The sequence below is a fragment of the Spermophilus citellus genome, assembly GCF_964194105.1.
Source record: "Spermophilus citellus genome assembly, chromosome: X".
In the NCBI taxonomy this organism is placed as follows: Eukaryota; Metazoa; Chordata; class Mammalia; order Rodentia; family Sciuridae; genus Spermophilus; species Spermophilus citellus.
The window spans coordinates 12,891,782-12,907,241 of NC_138190.1; the positions used below are offsets into that span (position 1 = coordinate 12,891,782).

At 40.5% G+C, this 15,460-nt stretch overlaps 1 pseudogene across 1 annotated transcript; it reads left to right on the forward strand.

Annotated features, from left to right (window-relative positions):
* The first annotated feature begins 320 nt into the window (after positions 1-320).
* On the forward strand, positions 321-15,237 carry LOC308638977 (small ribosomal subunit protein uS5-like; annotated as a pseudogene). The gene is made up of 2 exons: positions 321-473; positions 14,444-15,237. The product of its transcript is annotated as a small ribosomal subunit protein uS5-like (transcript).
* Positions 15,238-15,460: the final 223 nt, after the last annotated feature.

Sequence of the window (15,460 nt, forward strand, 5' to 3'; positions counted from 1 at the left end):
AATTTTCATGTCTTTTTATCTTCATAACAATCCAAAAATGCAGTAATCATTATTTCCATTGTACAAATGCAAAATTGAGACTAGATAAGTAGTTATCCTAAGATCCCAATGTTAGTAACTGTATAGAGGACATTTCCCACACTTTTAGCTTCCTATTTTAAGTGAGTTCTATTGCAGCTGGGTGGGGGCAGCCCAGGCTGCTAAGAGAGAGGTATATGAACTAGTTTGGCAAATTGGATACCTTGTTCCAGGACTAGAAGAGTCTAGAAGAGTAAAACTTTCTGCTATGATGTAAATATTCTGTATCTGCATTGTCCAATATGTTACCACCAAACACATGTAGCAGCTACAGATTTAGACAGATTGATGCCAAGCTGCAGGGACAGATGAGAAATTATACACAGCATCAGTGGCAGCATTTAGAGTCTGGTGGTGTTGGCAGCTCCGAGGATTGGGTTGATGGTGGTGTTCCGGTTAGCTCACTTGTTCACTTTCATAGTCTGACCCTCTACTCAACCTGTCAATTATCTGAACCACACAACAGTCATCCAGTAAACTCCCCTTTTGTTTAAAATTTCCAGAGTCAGTTTCTGCTGTTTGAAATTAACAATCCCTTGGCACATACTGCTAGTTATCACACAATTCATTTTTTTCCTTAGGAGCCGAATCCCCATTCTTAGCTAGGCATGAGTTGTAGACATTTGGGGCTCTGAACTAAACTATGATCAATGAGATAGAGTTGAAAGTGTGGTAAGCAAATTCAGGGAAGTATCTTCACATAGGAAGCACTTTTTCCTCTTTTCCTCCTTCCAGTAGGGTGGAATATGAATGTGATTGGCAGAGCTCAAGTGGCCATCTTGTACCATGAAGTAGAAACCAAGTCTTGATGATGGTGGAGAATCAAACTAGAATCAAACTAGAAGGAGCAGATGACCCTGACGGTTATGAAGTCACTTCAGTAGCCCTGGATGATTACATTTATGGATAAGAGTAAAAACTTGTATCTTGTTTATGCCACTATTGATTTTTTTTTAGCTGAACTTGATCCTGTTACATCTCAGCTGAACTGAATCTTAACCATAAACCCCTAAACAGGTGTGGCTAATAGATTCAAATTTGAACCTACACCTGGGACTAAAAGGCTAGAGGCTGATATAAACTTCTTCTCTGGGACAATTCTCCAGATACTAAATTCCACATGTCTATGGGCCAAGCTATACTTTTTAGGACTCATTCACCATCTTGCTTGTACACAGAATTATTCTTTGACCCCATCAAGAAGTACCCTGTCATGGGCCTTTCCTATTAGAGGTCTCTACTCTGGCTAAGCCCCTTCTTACAGGGTGAGAAATTCTTTTAGAAATTCTAAAAGAAATATGGTTTAAATGAAAAGAACTTTGGAGTTCTCTACCCAAATGGCCCAAGTCAGGCTCCACAGCTTTCATGGACTTCTTCCCTTGGTTCTTTTTCTCAAAAGCAGACTATACAGCCAGTATGACACTAAATGCCAGAGGTAAGGCTGAGGGGTAACTACAGGGTGGTATTAATAGATTTTACATGAACATCCCAGCCTACTGGTGCATAGGCCCATGAGGATCCATTTAGTTGGGGGTGGAATCTAGCAGTGAAGATTTGGAGGGGGTTGAGCTATAGTTTGGTGAACCAGTCTTACTCTTCCAATGCTATGATGGTCCAGCATGGAATTCCAATGGTTCAATAATTTTTATGTCTGCTTGTGCATAAGCTTAAATACTACTTCCTACTTGTGAAAAAACAAATGTATCACACAGACTCCATGGCCTTCCTTCTGGGTTGTTTTCGTCTCACTTGCTCTATTATTTTCTTGTTCTCTCTCTGACATTCTCTTCTGGTTGTAATAAATCACTTGTAGGCAGAGACTTGGCTTTACATTTTTTTCTAGTTCCATGGCCCCTTAGCACAATGTGTTCTTGGGTGCATTGATCCTATGTCCAGTGTGTCCTAACTCTGGCTGTGCATCATCAGAATCACAAGCAAAATGATTCAAAAACACAGAATCCTTAGCTCCACCCAATAATTCTGAAATCCAGGCTGAGGTTAGGGAATGTGTATTTTTACAAGTTCTACAGATGGTTCTGAAGGATGGCTGTGGCTAAGACACCACATACAGTGACCAACTGACTCACTCCTGACTTGAGATCAGTGTCCTCAGAGATACAAAAACAAGAGTAAGGAGATGAGAATGGGGTGAATTAAGAAGTTGATTCCCCCTGGACCTTCTAACTTCTTTCAAGTTCCAGGGCACAGCATCTGCGTCTCATTTCTGCTAGCCTCTTGGCATTAGATGGATGTCTTAGCACTTCCCATAGTTCAATGCTTGATTTTGGATTTCAAAATCAGGGTAGCAGCTGGTAGTTCTCGAGTTTCTATCTGTACTTCTTTATAGTTTTTGATGATACACTCCAAATCTTCTAGCACAGTGTCTAGTCCATTTTGTGCTGCTATAACAGAAGACCAGAGACTGAGAAATTTATTTTTACAAATGTATTTGGTTCACAGTTATGGAGGCTGGAAAGTATAAAATCAAGGGGCTGCATGTGGTAAGGGCCTTCTTGCTGCATCATAACATGGAGGAAGGCACCACATGAATGAATTAACATGAGAGAGAGAGAGAGAAAAAAAAAAGAGCCAAAGGATAATTTACTCACTCCAATTATAAGGGCATTAATCTATTTATGACAACTTTTTCCCCAGGACCCAAAGTCCCTCCCCCTAGGCCCCATGTCCCAACACTGCTGCATGGAGGAGAATTCAGTTTCTAAACACAAACTTTGGGAGACACATTCAAACCATGGTAGATAGTAATTGGCATACAGTGGATATTTTTTGAATGCTTATCTAAGAAAGAGATCTTAACATGAGTTCAAGGAACACTGCATTTGGTTCTGGAAAAATTTTAGGATCAATGAGATTTTATACTCAAAATCCTTCAAAGAAATGAATGAAGGGCTCTTGAATTTTATGTAACTGCTTACTGATAAACTTGTTTAGTAGCCAATTACTAGGCCAAGATTAGAAATATGATGGGGACTTTAAAAATCCCATCTACCTCAAAGAAATACCTGCCAAACTCTTCTACCTTATCTTTCATGATACATTTTAACCAAGACTTCTGATGCTCACATTTTTAATGTTCTCATTATTTAAAATACACCCAGACATGGTAGTATATAATCACAATCTGCTTGAAGCCTTTAGTGGTTAATTCATGTTATGTTTTCTTTTAAGATAAAGATATGTTCTTTTAGAAAACCCAGAACATATAGCAAAACTGAAGGTCAACAAATACTTAGATAACACAAAACAGGAGAACTCCAGAGCTGGGGGCCAGATGTCCTAAAGAATTTTTCTAAGGAAAAACTCTTTGAGATGAACTGTCTCTGTTGGTTTGCTGCCCAACATTTTCCTCATTGGAGTTGCACAAGATTACAACAATAGCTTCATCTTTTTCTTGATCTCAGTTATTTTTTTGTCCCAATAAGTTGGGATTATTTTCAATAACTGCACTGGAAAGAGCTCTGTCAGAGTCCCTTTTTGTTTCATGCTCTAGATCTTAACTGAAAATAGTACAATGGCTTCATTAGGGACTATAAAAGGCCCACGCCAGGAATCCTCGGGAAGCCACAATAGAAAGATACCAAGACAGTTTAGGAAGACAAAATGAGAATAACTATCTACTAAAGGGTCAATTAAATGTGCCCTTCCTCCTTTGCTAGAACAGGCAAGTGACTGCACTTCACCATTTGGGGTCTACCTCCTACAATTGTTGTCATTGACTCTCCCCACAAAGCACCATGCCTTGGGGTCATCAGACTTGATGCTTGTTTAAGCCACACTGGGAGATGAGTACCACTGCTAGGTTCCCTTGAAGGAAAATGTGAAATTGAAACCAACCCCACTGTCAGTATTTCTCAGAATAAAAGGAGCCTGCTTGCTAAGTGAGACAATTGTAAAGTCCCATCTCCTCCACTCTGCTTTTTTTTGCCAGAATATTCTATTAACTAAGCAACATTCACAACCTTGTCAGGATTCCATATTACAGTCCACAGACTTAATTGAAACCATACAGAGAGAATGGCAAACATGGGCTAAGCTTCCCAGGGGCTTGGGATTATTGAAATGAGAGTCACATACTGTGGGCTATGATTGAGGGGGCTATGTAGGGAAGGGGGCACTCAAATGCAAGATACTGCAGTCTGGTGTATCTTAATCTGCTTGGCTTTTTCTCTTCCGTAAGAAGTTTTAAAAATAAGCATCTTAAGCTGGAAAAAGAATTTTTAAAATGATCCTCATGTCTTTATTTTAATAAAATGCCTGAGATCAGAGAGATATAGCAACTAGATATGAGACTCAAGGTCAAATAACTGGGTTGTAGCTGAATTGGGCCTGTTTGTTTGTACTCAACTATTAGAACATGGTAGCCACTGAAAATGTTTGATTAGGTGAGTGCTAGCTATTCAGTTGCAGCCTCAGGACAAGATTATAAGGAAAGCAATTCTCAAACTATATTCTATCACCTTGCATGAAAGCTTCACTCAAACATAGACACAACAATATAGCAGAGATGAGTTATGATATAGTCAGCTTCAGACAACAATGAATCCTCTTAACTCAACGGTTGAACTGGGACACACCTAGGGTTCAATTGGGGAGTTCAATTCCTAAGGGTATAAGCAATGGATGTCACTATGTTCTTATACCTGGGGTTCATGTGAGAGTAAGTAGTATGACTAAAATATTTGAAATGATCCATACATCTTGAATTCATGTGATTTCATCAGGGAGAGCTCATTTCAACACCCTTGAGCAAGCCATTTATTTTCACTAATAAAAATCCTTTCTGACATTTGCTATGCTCATTAGCAAAACCTAGGTGATTTAGATATCAGAAATGGGTATAATAGTAGCCTCTGGAGGGTGGCTTCTCTGCTTAGAATGCACATAGACCAGCCCTGGAGTATGTGTGCTTGATTGGCATCTGGGTTATTGCTTAATCTAAATTTGATACATGTAATACCACTGTAATTGGTAATTGGAGAAATTTTAAAATAAATTTCAGACATTCTAACAAACTGCTTAGTGATAACATAAGAATTCAAACCCAGTCTTCTGACTTCCATTCCAAAATCTTTCCTAAAATGCCACCTGCCTCTCTTCTATTAAAAAAAGGCAGAAATTTGCTATATGTATGCTAGAAATATGCCAAAATACTAAATCATGTCTGCTCATGAAATTGGGATTCTTTAAAACTGTTTCTTGGGAACCCAGATTGGTATGTCCTACAACTTCTACAAAGGGGTATGTTTCAGAGCTGAGAACCCACTTCCCATGGAGCCATCCACAGAAACACAGGGTGACCTGTGACTTTTCAGTATTATGGCATAAGAGACTACAGAAAACTCTATCCTACCCACAAGGTAATTTTGCCTTCTGGCTTGTTGGAGTGGAGCTGTGGAGTATGGTGAGATGGACCCATAATAGGCACTGAATAAATACTTGTCAAGTTAAATTGTGCTAAAATCCCTGCTGGTTCCCCTGGGAGACTGGACAAGGAAACTGAAAATGTCCATGGGGCACTGATTTAGGTTTAGAATTGCTTGTTTAGAATCCTATCCTTCTCTAAGATTTTGTGTAATCCAGTGATCTTTACCATTAGTGTCATGTTAGATCACTTGAAGATCTTGTAAAACTGCTAGAGTGACTAAGCAATCTCTGGGGCCAGGGCCAGGGGCCAGGCATCAGAGTTTGTTTGTTTGTTTGGGTTTGTTGTTGTTTGGCAAGGTTCTCAGATGATTTGAATATGCAGCCAGGATTGATACCCAATTGTCTAATCCAGCACTTCTCAAACTGCAGTGCACAAGCCCTGAGGATCTTCCTAGAATGCAGATTCTGATTCACTAGGTCTGGACAGAGCCTGAGAATCTGCATTTCTAACAAGCTCTTGGGTTTGCTGCTGCTGCTGCCAGCCCACTGACCACACTTTGAGTGGCAAAGGTTCAATCTCCACCCAAAGGGCTTGGGAAGCAAAACCACTAGCGCAAAATCTAAGATGGGCCAAAATCTAACTCAACCCCATAATTTACCCTTCTAGAGAATGTAAAGAATATAGCTTCCATGTGAATATGAAGCAAATAAAATGGTTAAATAACTATTTTATCTAAACGGAACTTTGACTTCCAACAGATTTGCTGTAAATGTTCATTCAGAATATTTTTCAAAGTACAAAATAGCCTACCTCTAGTTCCAAAGAGCTCACCATCTAATGTGTTCAAAAATTTTAAAAAGGCCATCTCCCTATTCCCTAATTCCCTTTGTATGTATTGATCATCTGGGATCTTACTGCCTCTTAGTTAGATGGCCAGAGTGTGACACCTGTGTTTATGGTTCTCTTCACAGATCTAGTTTAAGCCAATTAATTGCACGATCCAGGGAAGTTGTAGGGGAAGCTGTATCACCAATAGCCAACCAGCTGCGAATCACACAGGCAGCTGGAAAGGAAAGGACAATTTTTAAATGTAAACAAAGGGGTAGGCTGGGGCTCATTGAGTGGCCTTTTCACTATACCTACATAAGCAGACAGTGACTGACATCAGCCACAGCAGCCTGATTCTGAAGGATGAGCCAGAGAATTTTGCAAACTCAGAAAGAAAGCCACTACTCACAGAGCCCAAGTTGCAAGTGCATGTGAATTATGTTATCAGCTGCACAGCAGGACTGCAGAAAGCACTAACTATGAACAATATATAAATTACAGGGGTCATTCAATGAGCAGATCAAGTGCAATTAAAATGCAAAAGACTTTTCTTTTTACCTGACTTGGAAAAAAAAAATTTGCAACCTCTCTGGATCACACAAGAGTGCCTCAAATTGTCCAGAAGAGCATAAAGTGGGGAAGGGGGCTGATTACTGGACTCAAAAAGGCTAACGTGCAATTTGTGTTCTTTTTATGTAGATTAAATGCATTGACTGCAGCTTGTACTGCTTAGATACGCAGCAGGGAGTCAAAAGCTTGGGTATCAGTCAACCACAGCCAGCAGCTAAACCACAGGGCCAAATCTGTTATTGTGCCTTAGATGAGACACTTCATCTAATCTAATAGGAGCAAACCCCCTGGTCAAATAAAAGGGCATTACCAGCAGCAATGGTAGCTGTAATGTTAAGAAAAGGCACTACATATTTTTTTGTGAGAACATAATTAATGACTACTCCAGCCTCCTGCTTGGTCCTTTAAGATCCTGCCTTCCAGCTCACAGGCTGTCTTGTACCCTGATGGAGAATCTCAGGATGTAAATAACAGGAGGCAGCAGTCTGCCCTCTCATTCTCTCAGTAGCCATGTGTCTTAAGTACACCACAATCTGAAAAATATGGTTTTTCTTCTCAGAGCCATGTACGCATCTTCAAGTCGAAGGAAACATTATTGGGTTTTGATGAATGTGCCCCATTAGAGCAAACAAGAGCACAACAAAGGGCAGGAAGAAAGGAAATAGTGAAATGTAGGCTCTAAGACAGGGTGAAATTGGAGATAAGGATCACAGAATAGACCAATAGAATATTTAAAACTGGAATTAATCTTGGAAGACTTGAAATCCAACCTGCCCCGATTCAGGTGTTCCTGTCAGGTTTGGAATCTTTTTCTAGAAAAAGGAAACCCTTTCCAGAAGCAATCCTCATAGAATGTATTCACTTCAATTTCCAAGTCACCAAACAATTCTTAAAGTGCTTTTCTGATTTTAAAGTACACATAAATACCCTAGGATGTTGTTAAAATGCCAGTTCACATTCTAAAGTCTGTCTTGGGGCATGAGATGTTGCATTTCTAGCAAACTCCTAAGTGATGCTAATGCTGCTGGTTCACAGATCACCCTTTGAATAAAAAAGCTTTGGTGGGCTGGGGTTGTAGCTCAGCTGGTAGAGCGCTTGCCTCATATGCATGAGGCCTTTGGTTTGATCCTCAGCACCACATAAAAATAAATAAATAAAGACATTGTGTCCATCTACAACTAAAAAAAAATTAAAAGAAGAAAAAAAGCTTTAGAGGTTTGACCAACCCTAAATCAAGCCTAAATTTGTTAGTTTGGTTGAGCCTGGGGCTAAGAAGGCCAAGATTTTTAATTTATCATCACATGGTCCTTTTCATGATCACAGCCTTAACCCTAAACTACCACCTCACACGTGGTCTGTGGCCACCATCCTAGAAAAGCAAATACAGGTAGGGCAGTTTCCTGCACAATGGACATCCCATTATTGCAGAAACTTCTCTAAATGACATACATAAAACCATTTTTGCAAAATGTATTAGTTGTCTATTACCAATAACAAACCACCCTAAAACTTGGTTCCTTTAACAATAAACATTTATATTCTCAAACTCCTAGGGATCAGGAATTCAAGAGCGGCTTGGCCAAATGGTTCTGGCTTGAGATCTCTTACAATAGTGCAGTCAAGTATTAGCCAAGACTGCAGTTATTTGAAGCTTTGACTGGGACTGGACAGTGAGTTTCCAAGGTGGCTTATTTACATGGTTGGCAAATTGGTGCTGACAATTGGTGGGAAACCTCAGATCTTTTCCATGTGAGTCTCTCCACAGGGCTCCTTGAAAGTACTCATGTCACAATGATTTCTCCAAAATCCAGCGATATAAGAGACCAAGGCAGAAGTTTTTTTTTTCTTTACATGAGCTCTATTATTATTATTATTATTATTATTATTATTATTGCCTTACAATTCTTAATACACCTTTATACCACAATTTATCATATCTCTGTATACAAGATATGTTGACACCAAGTTCACATCTTCATACATGTATTTTGTACAACAATGAGGGTCTCCTTCCACCATCCATGCAATTACCCTTCTCCCTCCCTTTCCCTCCTACCCGTCTTCCCTATCTAGAGGTAATCTTCTTCCCATGCTCTTCCTCCCTACCCCATTTTGAGTCACCCCCCTTATATCAGAGAAAACATTCGGCATTTGTTTTTTGGGGATTGGCCAACTTCACTTAGCATAATCTGCTCTAATGCCATCCATTTCCCTGCAAATGCCATGATCTTATTATTTTTTAGTGCTGAGTAATATTCCATTGTGTATAAATGCAAGGCAGAAGTTTGAACACGTTTTATGACAGATCTTCTGCAGTCATACATTGGACACTTCTGTGATATTCTAGTGGTCACACAGACCAGCCAAGGATTCAGTGCGGGAGGAGACTAGACAGAGTGTAAGCACCAAAAGGCAAGGATCTTGGAGGCTGGCAACTACATAAAATTAAGTCAGACTCTCTAATCCTGCTGCAAAACATGCTGAGACCCACGGTCTTCTAAATTCTCAGAACCACACTCAATACACCTAAGCTTCTGTTCTCACTGGCTGAGTTCTACACATACTACCAGTTGATTGTCTGTTTCCAAACCTCTTTATGATCATTGTTCCACTTATCAAAATTAAGTAATGTATACAACATGTAAATTGATGAAATGTAAATGCAAAAAGGAGTTTCTATGGAAACTAGGTTTCAAATTTTGGAAAGATTCAGTAGTAGTGGGTAGCTGAAACTGCTATTGAATGATGTGTGCGCCAAACAATTATAAAAGATTGGAAAAAAAATTAGTTAGAACTTGGAGGGATTACCGCTTCACAAGTGTCTTACTCCACTTTCAAGAAACTGAAACTGGAAGTCATAGATGGAGCAATTAGGCACAGTTCATGCATGAAGGAAAGCCTGTGACTCCTATCAGTGGGTTTGTATTCAAATAAAATGACTTGGATGTACAGCAAAAGCTTAGTGAATGAAGTCATATTTACGTTTTAAGTTAAATAGAATACTTCAAGATTGTACCATTTTTGTATGATTCCCTACTTTCCCTTATTGTTTTTTCAGTCAAGAAACTAAATTCTGGTTCAGATGGATAATGGATACATCTATTATAAATGACAAGTTATTCCTGGGACTGGCACTTTTGTTTAGAATAGAAAGAAGGAAGGATAGAGCTAGAGAGAAGGAGAGATTTGACCATCTGGTTTTAGAAAGTTGAGGCTGAAAGACAATTTATCTGCAACCTCATGTATTTGCTGCCAATAATTTGGGATCACAACTGCCCTATTCTACACATACTTTGACTTTTATAATGTCTTCTGACAGCTTTTTCCCCCTTTCAAATCACCTTGTCTTTTATTTTAAACTGATCTCACCTGCACATAATGGTTAGGTAGCCATATTGTTTGCTGGCTACCAAAAATTTATGTTCTACTTCCCGTGGTGTAAAGCTGATGCTAGGAAATAGTTTCACAGATAAAGGTTACATTCTCCAGCCCCATTTCCATCCAGATGTGGTCCTGTAGCCAGGTCTCATGGATGACATACAACTGGAAATGATATGTGGCACTTCTAGGCTATGATTGTGAAGAACTAGATATACCTTATCAGTGGTCTTCCTCCTGCTGGCTGTATGCACAGGATTCTTCTTGGGGACAAAAGAGCTACAAAGTGGAAGAAGCCCAAGTCCTTGAATGAGCACCAGTGGGAAAATCACTCACTTGCTGACAAGGAACATACACAAGGGACTTTCATGTGTTAAGATACTCAGATGCGGAGAGCTGTTTGTTATAGTAGCTAGTACTGCGTTACTTTAATACAAGGGCTGCTTGCTTGGAGACTTGCCCCTGTTCATCCTTCTGCCCCTTCTTCCTCCTACCCCAGATTCTTTTGTTTTGCTGGGAGTATTCCTCTCTGGTATGAGCTATGTATTGTAAACCTGTGGGGTCTGCACAATTAGTTGTATGCAAAATATTATCTATAGGTGTATTTTTCTGGAAAGAGCATCCGGTAGTTTTGTAGGCTTCACACAGAAGCCTGGGAGCCCTCACATAGTTATGAAAAGCTACTCTAAGAGATTCTCCTCTCATGTTTTATTCCTAATTTAATCTGAGACCTTAATTCATTCACTCTATGATTTAGAGCTCTGAATATCTTTGGGTAACCATCAATGCAGATTAAAGTGAAAGCAAAAGTAAAGAGCTCTAGCTGGGTTGTGTGCATTCGTAGAGGCACATTTTGTTATGAACAGAATGGTGGACTTCGAAGGCTGAATGAAAGCTCCCTCTGGGACTTACTAAGTAGCTGCCCTTCTCTTGTTACAGTAAGGACCAACCCAAAGTGTCTCCTAGTGACCTCAAAGAGCTTCTATGTTCCCTTTCCAACAGTCTAATTTATGGCCTAGGACTAAGAAGATCTTGTTTTTGTATATTCCGAGAAGTAATTCGATGCTAGCTCAACTTGTGTCCTGAGACATTTACGTCCACCAAAACTGCCTTAACGGAAGGACAGTAAAAAGCATGGCCTGCAGGATTCTGCAAGGGGCTGGAAATATGAAACAGTGGATCATGCCTGTCCCAAGCATTGAAAATTACTGGGTGGAACAAAGGGTCTCTGGAGGGTTCATTATTCATATGAAGCTGTCTAGTCTCTTCAGAAGCTGGGAATGACCTGAATTCTAAGCCACAGGTTGACATAGAGCTTCCCATTTTACTTGGTGTCTTTTAATAGAGCAGATATAAATACATCACTTTCATCTTGAAGGAGTGTGGAGAATTATGGTGCCACAACATAAAGTTTTTTCCTCTAAGAAGCAAGTGCACAGGTAGGAGGTAGAAATGCCAATCCAGCTAAAATAGGGGAGTATTAATCTTACAAGACCTGCCCCCACACACCCTGTCATGTTTTTGACTAGGGTCTGCAGATATTTTCACTTGTTCCAGTTTTTAGGCAAGGCTTTATATACCTCACTCTTTGGATATTCCAGACCTAGTTCTAAAACTTGGACTTTTGTTTAATCTAGTAGTTTACAAAGTATGATCCCAGCAGCATCAACAAATCTTATACCTATCCCAAACCTGCTAAATCAGACATTCCATGGATGAGGCCAAGCAAAGAGTTTTAACAAGCCCTCCTGGTCCTTCTGATGCATGCTCAGGGTTGAGACCTTCATCAAAAATCCATCCTGGGCTGGGGTTGTGGCTCAGTGGCAGAGTGCTTGCCTAGCATGTGTGAGGCACTGGGTTCAATCCTCAGCATCACATAAAAATAAGTAAATAAAATAAAATTATTGTGTCCATCTACAACTAAAAAGGTTTTTTAAAAAAAATCCATCCTTGGGGCTGGGGATGTGGCTCAAGTGGTAGCGCGCTCACCTGGCATGCGTGCGGCCCGGGTTCGATCCTCAGCACCACATACAAACAAAGATGTTGTGTCTGCCAAAAACTAAAAAATAAATATTAAAAAATTCTCTCTCTCTCTCTCTCTCTCTCTCTCTCTCTCTCTCTCTCTTTAAAAAAAAATCCATCCTTCACTGCTAAAATTTGACTCACTCAGTTTCTTAGTAGACATACATCAATTTTCTTCCAAGAGTGAAGTGGTGTAAATAAATCCAAAGGCGTTTCAATTTTTTCATCTAAGAACCACATAGCAGGAAAAAAAAAGTTTACCTTCCGAAAAGTTGATGGTCTCCCATTTATGATGGTTTGATTTAATGATTTTTTGACTTTATGGGATTGCAAAAGTGATATGCATTCAGGAGAAACCATACTTTGAATTTTGAATTTGGATCTTTTCTCTGGCTAGTGATATGTAGTGTGATGTTCTCTGGGGATGCTGGGCAGTGGCAGAGATCTGCAGCTCCCAGTCAGCCCCACAATCATGAGAGATGATGACTGTCCTGTGTTGCTTAGCTAGGACATGCAGTAGCTTAGGTGTGTTTACTACATTTTAGATTTAGGATAATTTCAACTTGCACTAGGTCTATCTGGATGGAACCTCATTATAAATCAAGGAGCATCTCTGTACTATGAAATACATCCCATCAAGTCAAGGAGCATCTCTGTACTATGAAATACATCCCATCAAGTCAGGCATTTCTAGGTCTTCTTTGTCCCCAGGTGCTCCTGTGTTGTTGGTTCCCTCTGACTTGTAATGTGTGGGAAGACCTGCTGGGCACTCACAACCCACCATATCCTGCTCTCACATGCAGAAAAGAGATTTCTCCCCAGCTAAAAGATAACCTGATAATCTCTTTTACTTTAATCTACTCCTTTAGATCATGTAGCTTGCAATGCTCATATTTGCCTTTGGAGTTTATTAGAGGGAAGACTGCTTCTTAATGATCAGAGCTTTAAAGCAATTAATTTGGTGCAGAAGTCACTGCCTGGGAGCTCTGACTCTCATGCTGTCCACCCCATTTGAAGTGTTCTCTTGGTTCTCTCTTCTTCCTCCTCTTTTCCTCATCTCATTACCACTTCATTTTCTGCCTCTTTGTTCCTCCTCTGTTTTATTCCTTTTCCTCTGTCTATGCCCAACACCTTCTAACATTGCACTTCTCAATGTTCATTTTGAATCATCTGGGAGTCAGACTTAAAATGTAGATTGCTAAGTATCATTTGTGACCTAAGGTATCATCATTAGGGAGTGCAGTCCACAAATCTGCCTTTATTAACATGTCCCCCAGTGAGTCTAGCACTTACTGGTTTACCAATCACCCTTCCAAGGTCTCTGAAGGCAGTCTGGCATGTTTTAGGAATTAGAATGGCAAGCTCTGTTCTAAGGGTCTGAAGTGGGCTGGGCCACATGTCTGCTACATTGGTTGGCAGTCACCTGGCTTCTTTGTGGTCTCTGTATTTATTCAAAATGGCTTTGAATGGACAGATTCACAGATTAATTTTACCAGACTTTTGAAGAACTAACACCAATACTCCTCAAACTATTCCATAAAATAGAAAAGGAAAGAACCTTTCAAACTCATTCTACAAAACCATTATTACCCTACTAGCAAAACCTAATAAGAACACAACAAAATGCCAAATACAGTGGAGCATACCTACAATCCCAGCAGCTTTGGAGACTGAGGCAGGAGGATCACAAGTTCAAATCCAGCCTTAGCAATTTAGCAAGGCCCTAAGCAACTTAGTGAGAGCTTGTCTCAAAATAAAAAATAAAAAAGGCTCAGTTGTTAAGTACACCTGAGTTCAATCCTGTATACCAAAACAAACAAACAACAAAATAGCATGACATAAAAAACAGACACATAGACCAATGGAACAGAGACAACCCAGAAATAAAACCGCACATCTGTGGCCACCTGATTCTAGACAAAAGAGCCAAAAACAAGTTTTGGAGAAAACACAGCCTCTTTGGCAAATGGTGGTTGGAAAAACTGGACTTACACATATAGATCCCTATCTCTCACTCTGTCCAAAAATAACTCAATGTGGATCAAAGACCTTAATGTAAGACCTGACATTCTGAGATTCTTCTCTCACCAAATGGTGGATGAGATCGGTGCACCAGGAGGACTCAGAGGGCCTGAAGACCTCATGGCCCCAGAATGGGTGACCACAGGGGCTTCCATATAGGTTTTGGCAGTGGCCTCCAAGGCCAAGATCACAGTGGTGGTTGGGGTTGGGACCCTGGCCAGGTGGCTTGAGGCTCATGGAGATAAGACCAAAGATAAGGAGTGTATCCCGGTCACCAAACTGGGCTGCCTGGTCAAGGACATGAAGATCCTTGGAGGAGATCTATCTCTTCTCTCTGCCTATCAAGGAGTCTGAGGCCATTGACTTTTTCCTGGAGGCATCACTCAAGGATGAGATTTTGAAGACCATGCCTGTACAGAAGCAGACCCATGCTGGCCAGCAGACTGATAGCATTTGTTGCTCTCGGGGACTACAATGGTCACGTTGGCCTGGGAGTTAAGTGCTTCAAGGAGGTAGCCACTGCTATCCGAGGGGCCACCATCCTGGCTAAGCTCTCCATTGTTCCTGTGTAGAGAGGCTACTGGGGGAACAAGATTAGCAAGCCCCATACTGTCCCTTGCAAGGAGACAGGATGTTGTGGTTCTGTGTTGGTGCGACTCATCCCTGTCCCCAGAAGTACTGGCATTGTCTCAGCCCCTGTGCCCAAGAGGCTGCTGCTGCTGCTGGTGGTATTGATGACTGCTACGCTTCTTCCAGGGGATGCACTGCCACCTTGGGCAATTCACCAGGCCACTTTGATGCCATCTCTAAGACATATAGCTACTTGTCTCCAAATCTCTGGAAAGAGACTGTGTTACCAAGTCTCCCTATGAGGAATTCACTGACCATCTTGTGAAAACCCACACCAGAGTCTCTTACAGAGGACTCAAGCTCCAGCTATGGCTACAACATAGGGTTTTTATACAAGAAAAATAAAGTGAATGAAACGTGAAAAAAAAAGATATAGATCTAGGCAATGATTTCCTGAATAGGACTCCAATTGCTCAAGAAATAATAGTAAAAATTGACAAATTAGATTGCACCAAATTAAAAAGCATCTGCACAGCAAAGGTAACAATCAACAGAATGAAAAGACAGCCTACAGAACCGGAGAAAATCGTTGCCAGCTATGCATCT